Raw genomic sequence first — 8,040 nt, forward strand, 5'->3', positions numbered from 1 at the left:
CTACACCTGCATGGGAGACCAGGAGAAGCACCTGGCTCCTGGCTTCAGATCAGCGTGGTGCACCGATCACAGTGCACCAGCCGCAGCGGCCATTGAGGGGTGAACCAATGGAAAAAGGAAGACCTTTCTCTCTGTCTCTGTCTCTCTCTCACTGTCCACTCTGCCTGTCAAAAAATAAAAAAAATAATAAAAATAAAATAAAATAAAATGCCAGTAGTGCCACAGCTGAGAAATCCTGGTTTGCATGAATATAGAGTACAAATAGAGAAAGAGATACTTATAACCCACTGGGCTGTTTTCATGGATCAGGAACATAGCATTACTTTATATTAATTATTTCACTTAATTCCTATAATAACCCAATGATACAGTTTTTTAATTAACTCCATTACTAATATACACAGGTATATGTGTGTGTGTGTGTGAGAAGAGAAAGAGAGAGAGACTTTACACTTAGATACAATCTTTAATGTTAAAGATTTTAATAAACCCTGTTCTTTCTCTACCCAGATATATGTGTGTATATATATTACATATATAATATACATATATTACATATAATATATACATATATTATATATACATATGTATATATAATATATACAGATATATGTAATATATCTATACATATATAATATATATTACTACACATAATATATACATATATTACACATATATGCACAACAAAATGGAGGGAGGGAAAGAGAGAGAGACAGAGACAATATAGCCTGTCTACCGTCTCAAATCAGGAAGTTGAGAAGTCTGGATTCAACTCAGTAACTTTGAGGCTCATTGCACTTTATCAATCACTTTGCTAGAATATCTGTTTGAGGGGATGCGATCTATAAGTATGTGGGATATTAACTTTATGATTTAATATTAATTACTGCCATCCCTAGGGCAGCATTAGGGATAGTGTGTAGAGAGAATGGGCACTACTTTGCACTGAGGACCTGGAGGAATTCTTGTTGGTAAATTGAGTAGAAATTTGAGTCCCCAAAGATCTGATGCTGGGTTTATGATGCACAGAGTGTAAACACATGCTCAGTAATTTCTACTCTCAAGGGGCTCATCCATCTTGGGAAGAAAACGTAAAGGCAGGAAGAGTGTTCTGTACTTCTACTCATTTGTCTCAGTACTATGAAACATGAAACAGATTTTCATATGAATCAGATGACTATTGTGGAGCTTTTTAAAAGATTATTGTTTTTCTCTTAGCAAGGAAGGAAAAATTTCTGGGAAAACTCTTAAATAGCAATCATGGCCTTTCCTCTCTCATAGCTCTTCTGACATTCAAAGACTGAGGTTGGTGATGATGGCTGCAACTTCTTTCATCATTAGAAGCTTTGTCTCCTCAGTAGAGTGGAGAGGACGAGCCCTCAATGTGCAGCTCAGTGAGGCTTGCTGAGAAAGAAAGGTGAGCACTGAATTACCTTTCTTTCAATAATTTCCCTTCAAATCCAAAACTATATAAATGAAGGGTTATGAGTATTACCACCTATGTGTTGCTCTTTCCAGCACTCAGTGACGACTGAGGAGACAGGGGGATGAAGTGCGGAGACACTGGGAGGTGTTTCAGCATTCTTCCTGGTCACACACACACACACAGGTGAGGGAAGGAGGAGATGCAGAACCCTCAGGAATCAGCCTAAGAAAACTCGCTCCCTGGAGATCTTGCTTGAGTCCAGATAGCCCTGAAGTTCCTTCTCCTCTGGAGACAAAAAGGAGAGTTCATTGTTAATATCACCTTGTATTCCTCTGCTCACAGATGAACTGGTGAAGTAAATGGCTGCGGAAAAAAACTCGCCAGTGATGGAGTTTCTGCTTGTGGGATTATCAGAGCAACCTGTGCTCCAACTGCCCATGTTTTTTTTTTTTTTTTTTTTTTTTTTTTTTTTGTTCTTGGTGAACTACGTGGTCACTGTGTTGGGCAACTTGAGCTTAGTTACTCTAATTTGCCTGAATTTGCACCTTCACACCCCCATGTAGTTTTTTCTTTGCAACCTGTCCATCATTGATTTCTGCTATTCATTTGTCTTTACCCCTAAAATGCTAATGGGCTTTATTTCAGAGAGCAACATCATCTCCTTTCCAGAATGCATGGCTCAACTCTTTTTCTTCTGCTTTTTTTGTCAACTCTGAGTGCTACGTGCTGACAGCCATGGCCTATGATCCTTATGTGGCCATCTATAAGCCGCTGAAGTACACGGTTGTCATGTCCCCAAAGGTTTGTTTTCTGCTGATGTCTGGTTCATATTTGATGGGGTTTTCTGGTGCCATGGTTCACACGGGGTTTATGCTCAGGCTCACCTTTTGTGATTCCAAAACCATCAACTACTACATGTGTGACATCTTCCCCCTGCTTCAGCTCTCCTGCAGCAGCACCTATGCCAATGAGCTTGCCAGTTCTGTCATTGTGGGTACTGTTATCATTGCATCGAGCCTCATTATCCTAGTATCTTATGCTTTCATTCTTTTTAATGTCATTCACATGTCTCCAGCTAGAGGTTGGTCCAAAGCCATCCGCACCTGTGGTTCCCATATCATAACTGTTGGCCTGTTCTATGGATCTGGGTTGCTTGCGTATGTGAAGCCATCTTCTGCTGAACCTTTCAGCCAAGGAAGAATTTTCTCTGTGTTTTATACTATCGTAGTGCCCAAGTTGAACCCTCTCATTTATAGCCTCAGCAACAAGGATATCAAACTTGCTCTGAAGAAAACTCTGAAGAGAATTACAAATTAAGCAGCACCTCTGGTGCTGTGTTGGTCCTTTTCCTTGGAAAGGTCTTTTTGTCCTCTTCCTACACCTCCTTGAAACCTTCCTTCTAGTCTCTTTCTTTCCTCTCTTCTTCTTTCTTTCTATAGTCTTGGCAGGATTTCTACTCTAAAACACTTTCTTCTCTCTGCATGCAATACAGCTACATGTGTCTTTCCTTGGATGAGGGTCATCTTGGTCCCAAGGGGGCTCTGCCCCAGTTTCCATCTTTATACCTGATGCAGACACTGAGCTGATATCTTTCCTATCTAAAGGTACCTACTTACTAGTTGTTTCTTATGTGTCTTCATTATTCAAGGCAAGGCAAGGTGTTGGGTACTATCCAACGTGTTCATTTCTTTCTTCCTCTTCTGAAACTATTATATAGAGTGCTTTCCTCTTTCAAGTATCTTACTACTTAAACTGTGTTAAAACAGGAACCATGAGAACCTGTGGGCATGGTACAGATGTCAATTTTTTAGGGTTCTTTCAGTCATGGTTCTTATTCTGGATTTTTAGCCTCATATCTATATAGGGACCATATACTTTATTGGATTAAGTTTCTATTGTCATTGATGCTTAGGTACGGCTCACGGTTCTGCCCACCTTTCTCAAACTCCACCAAAAACAACAAGGCCTGGGTCAACTGCTACTTTGTGATAAATAGAATTGATAATTTTTTTCATTGATATGTGGATTGTGTCTGTGATTGTGATTAAAAATACACAATGATATTCCTGCTTATAGTATCAAGAGCCGCATGTGATGTCAAGTGCCTTTTTTGCCCTGGTTGTGTAACCAGGGTTTCCTTTGGCAAAGGAAAGTCCATTTACTTCTCTTAAAACACAAATATAGGCCGACGCTGTGGCTCACTAGGCTAAGCTTCCTGAGCCAGGATGCTGACAGATGAGCCATAGACTTTGATGTCCAATAAACTTGCACATGTCTCTTTAAAGATCAATTTTAAAATGGGATAAATAGGATAGGGCAAAAAGGAAATGTTCCATCATGCTCTCTTTCAATGGTCAGTCAATTTCTGGGAGGATGAGGCTGAGGAGCTTAGGTCAAGTTTTCCTGGTGAGACGGGTCATGATTTCCACAGTAGTACTTGTATACTTCACTCTCTCCTGTCCATCCCTGCTTTGAATGATTTCAGAGTAGTATGGCCTTCAATAAACCATGGTTCTTACCAATGTTTTATTAAGTTGTTATCTATTGGTTGAAACTGTTTGCATTTTTATATTTATGGAAATATTTCATGATTTTTGAAAAACTTTTAAAAGACTGGCTTTTAAGATTAGCCTTAGAAGATAATGATGTCAGCTATGATCTTTACTTCAATCTGAGTAAAATTATTGTTTTTAGGGAAGAGTCAATTATTAACACTTATGATAATACTCATCTCACCATTATAATTTTAAGACTTTCATTCCTTAATCAGAATCTAAATGCTTTGTATTACTTCTATACTTTTTTTTGTCTATATTCATTCTAGTACTTGGTTACATAGAAATCTTAAAATGTTTTGGTTTGAATTTCAACCTAAAGTAAGTATTTTACTATTTTTAAGGATTTCATTTATTTATTTTTATTTGAAAATCAGAAACACATACACAGGGACAGAGAGAGTGAGAGCAAGAGCAAGAAAGAGAGACAAAAAGGGAAGGAGGAAGGGAGGGAGGGAGAGAGCGAGCTTTCATGTACTGGTTTACTGCCCAAATGCCCTAAATGGCCTGGGGCAGGGCCAGGCCTAAGCCAGGAGCCAGGAACTCCATCCAGGTGTTCAAAATGGGTGGCAGGGACACAAGTAATTGAGCCATCACTTGCCCAAAGTATTTATTTTGAAAGTTCACATGCTTTCAAAAATGATATAGAATAAGGGGCATGACATCCATGTCTATAAATCCTTAGTACTCAACAAACAGCTACAATGTGAATCCACAGGCATAGGACATTACTGTGGTCTGAGTACTAGATGGTAGTAAGGAGTACTCCCTGGTGGAGGACAAATCAGCAAATAGCCTGGGTCAATTCTGTGAAATCAACAGTCTCATTTTTCAGGACAGTGTGCTTTCCAGTATTGAACTGGAAAATGTAACTTATTTAACTTTTTAGTTAAAATGACATTTTATAATATTTGTAACTAAAGTTGTTCAAAGTCAAAGGCTTTAAATAGTTAATGTCATAAGAAAGTAGAGATAAGATACTGATAGAATATTTGAACTTATTTTATCATTATTGAATGTTTGGAAGTTTTGTATGTATACTTTGGGAGCGATATGGGTACATATTTCAAATCCTCTTGCTGTGTTGTAGCTTCTCCACTTACACAGTCTGAATTGGAGAAACATTCAGCCTTATGCACTCAGCTTTTGGTGTTGCCTTTACAGTCCAGCCTCTCTCTCTCCAGATCAGACACAGCTAGTATGGCTACTCTACAAATGCAGAAGCCTTCTTCAAATTAAGACCTTGTAACTTTGAAATACATGAGATGAAAAAGTGAAACTGGTTCTGAAGTGACTCGACACAAAATTTGTAAATGGAAAAATATGATATACATCCTTTGAAAATGATTTTGATTTTAAATTTTTGAATGTTTTAAAGTTGTTTAAAACTCTATGTTAAATTCAATATCTATTGTTGTTCTGGTGATTGTAAAAATTTGGTAGTTATTGTTATTAAGAATTCTTGATCAGTAATTGCAAGAAGTTGTTTACTTCAAAAAACCTGAAACTGGGATGAGGTTGTGGTACAGTGGCTAAGCTCCTGAGACACCAGTGTCCCATATGAGAGCTGGTGTAAGTCCCAACCACTTTACTTCTTGTCCAGCTCTCTGCTATGGCCTGGGAAAGCAGCAGAAGATGGCCCAAAGTCCATGGGCCCCTGTACCTATGAGAGAGACCTGGATGGAATTCCGGGCTCTTGTCCACAGTCGGGCCCAGCCACAGCCATTGCAGACCTTTGGGGAGTGAACCAATGGAAGGAAGATCTCTCAGTCTCTCTGTGTCTCTACCTCTCTGAGTAACTCTGCTTTTCAAATAGATAAATAAATCTTAAAAGAAAAAAACATACCTGACAGAAAAAAGTATTCCAGGGGAGAGCATAGCATAAATTTTCACTACAAATTATGAAGATCTTTTACTTGGAAATATGATCTATAAAAATAAAATAATCACAAACTCTTTTAATTATGTTTTGTTTTGTTTTAAATAATTTACATTGATATGCTACATAGTGAATAAATATTCTAATTTTTCTATTTACCATCAAACATATCATGTACATGGATCAATTTAAAAAAGAAAGAAAATAATCAATGAAATATCTACGTAGGTCACAAAATATTGTCAGGAATTTTTATTCGGTATTTTTGGCTGTGTTTTTCCCAAAGTGGAAACCCTGAATACAGCACAGTACTAAATAGCTAAGTTGTTCTGTAGTTCACTCAGGGCAAGTGACTGGGTGCATGGGATTCAAAATGTTTTTGCACCAAAGTAAGCTTATCTTTTAATTCCTTTTTGCACAAAGTGAAGTATTCCCATATAGTGTCTATGGATCAATTTATGCCATCTGGGTGCCAACACTGGGAAGGAGGGAAGCATGCTGTTGTCTTACACAGTAAACATTTCTTCTCCCCTTCCCTCTAATGCCAGAAAAATTTAGTGCATGATACTAGAGGAAAGAATTGGTGAATTTATTAGTTCTCCTGGCTATGAGGCTGGCTCTGTGGCATATTTCTGAGAGAAGTGGCACAAAATAAATGCTGGTTGCAGGAAACTGTTTGCTTCATGGTATAGGGGACTTCTTTGGCTTTCTGTTTGCTTTTGCTTTCTTATTTGGGTACAGTTATGCTTAAATGTCATTGCTGGAGCTAGACAGTTTATGTCGTGAACGTGAAGGGACAAACTCCCAGAGCCATGGCCAACAGATGCTGTGCACTGGTCTGCCCTTGATATGAGCGTTTGGTTATTTCATAAACTCCAGGACATTCTACTTCTTACTTATTGTGTCCTTTAAAGATTTATTTATTTGAAAGGCAGACTGTTAGAGAGAGAGGTACACACACACATTACATGCAGAGAAAGAGAGAGATCTTCCTTCTACTGGTTTACTCCCCAGATGCCAAAACAGCTGTGGCTAGGACAGACTGAATCCAGGAACCAGGAACTCCCTCTGTATATCTCCTGTGGATGGCAGGAACATAAGTACTTGGTCATCTGCTGCCTCCCAGTCACATTAGCAGGACTCTGGATCAGGACATCAGGGGCTAGAACCTGAACTAGCATTCCAGTATGGGATGTGTGCATCCCAACAGAAGCTTACTTTGCTGCCATCACAACACTCAGGCCCCATTCATTACCATGTGAGAAATGGAAGCTCCTATTTTAAAAAGATTTTGGACTGATTATTCCATGATTTGAAGGAACTTTGAAATCTGCATGTCCTAAATATTAAAGGTAAAAATTAATTTATGATGATGGTAAGAGTTTGTGAAGACTTAAATTTGACTTTAAATCTCACCTAAGGAGTGTTTTGTATATTTTGCTTTCTCTTGTGACTTTGAAATGTAAGCACTCTTCAAGCCACCCTTCAACTAATGATTGAATGAAATAAAAATTTTTGTGGCACCAGCTTCCAAAAAGAAGTGCTGGTTTGAGTCCTAGCTGCTCAGCTTTTGAGCCAACTTCCAACTAATATGCCTCATGAAGGTATACAAATAAATAAAATTTTTCTGGAAGAAAAAAAGAGAAGTCAGCAGAAGATGACCCAACTACTTGGACCCCTGCTACCCATGTGGGAGACCAGGATGGAGTTTCTGTGTCCTAGCTTTGGTCTGGCCCAACTCTGGCTGCTGTGGTTATTTGGAGAATGAATCAGCAGATGGGAAATCTCTCTTATGTTCTATCACTATGTGTTTTGAAAAATAAATAAATAAACCTTTAAGAAACATCTCTTTCTTATATATTTAAGAAATTAAGAATTTACCTATAAGAGTCAATGCACTCAGGGGCTGGCACTGTGGCGTAGCGGGTAAAGCCGCTGCCTTCAGTGCTGGCATCCCATATGGGTGCTGGCTTGAGTTCTGGCTGCTCCACCTGATCCGACTCTCCGCTATGGCCTGGGAAAGCAGTAGAAGATGGCCCAAGTCCTTGGGCCTCTGCACATGTGTGGGAGACCTGGAGGAAGCTCCTGGCTTTGGATAAGCAGAGCTCTGGCCGTTGTGGCCATCTGGGGAGTGAACCATCAGATGGAAGACCTCTCTTTCTATCTCTCTCTCTCTGCCT

At 39.0% G+C, this 8,040-nt stretch overlaps 1 pseudogene; it reads left to right on the forward strand.

Annotated features, from left to right (window-relative positions):
- Positions 1-1,785: 1,785 nt before the first annotated feature.
- Positions 1,786-2,743, forward strand: LOC133763956 (olfactory receptor 143-like; annotated as a pseudogene).
- Positions 2,744-8,040: the final 5,297 nt, after the last annotated feature.

This window comes from Lepus europaeus, chromosome 7 (assembly GCF_033115175.1).
Source record: "Lepus europaeus isolate LE1 chromosome 7, mLepTim1.pri, whole genome shotgun sequence".
Classification (NCBI taxonomy): Eukaryota; Metazoa; Chordata; class Mammalia; order Lagomorpha; family Leporidae; genus Lepus; species Lepus europaeus.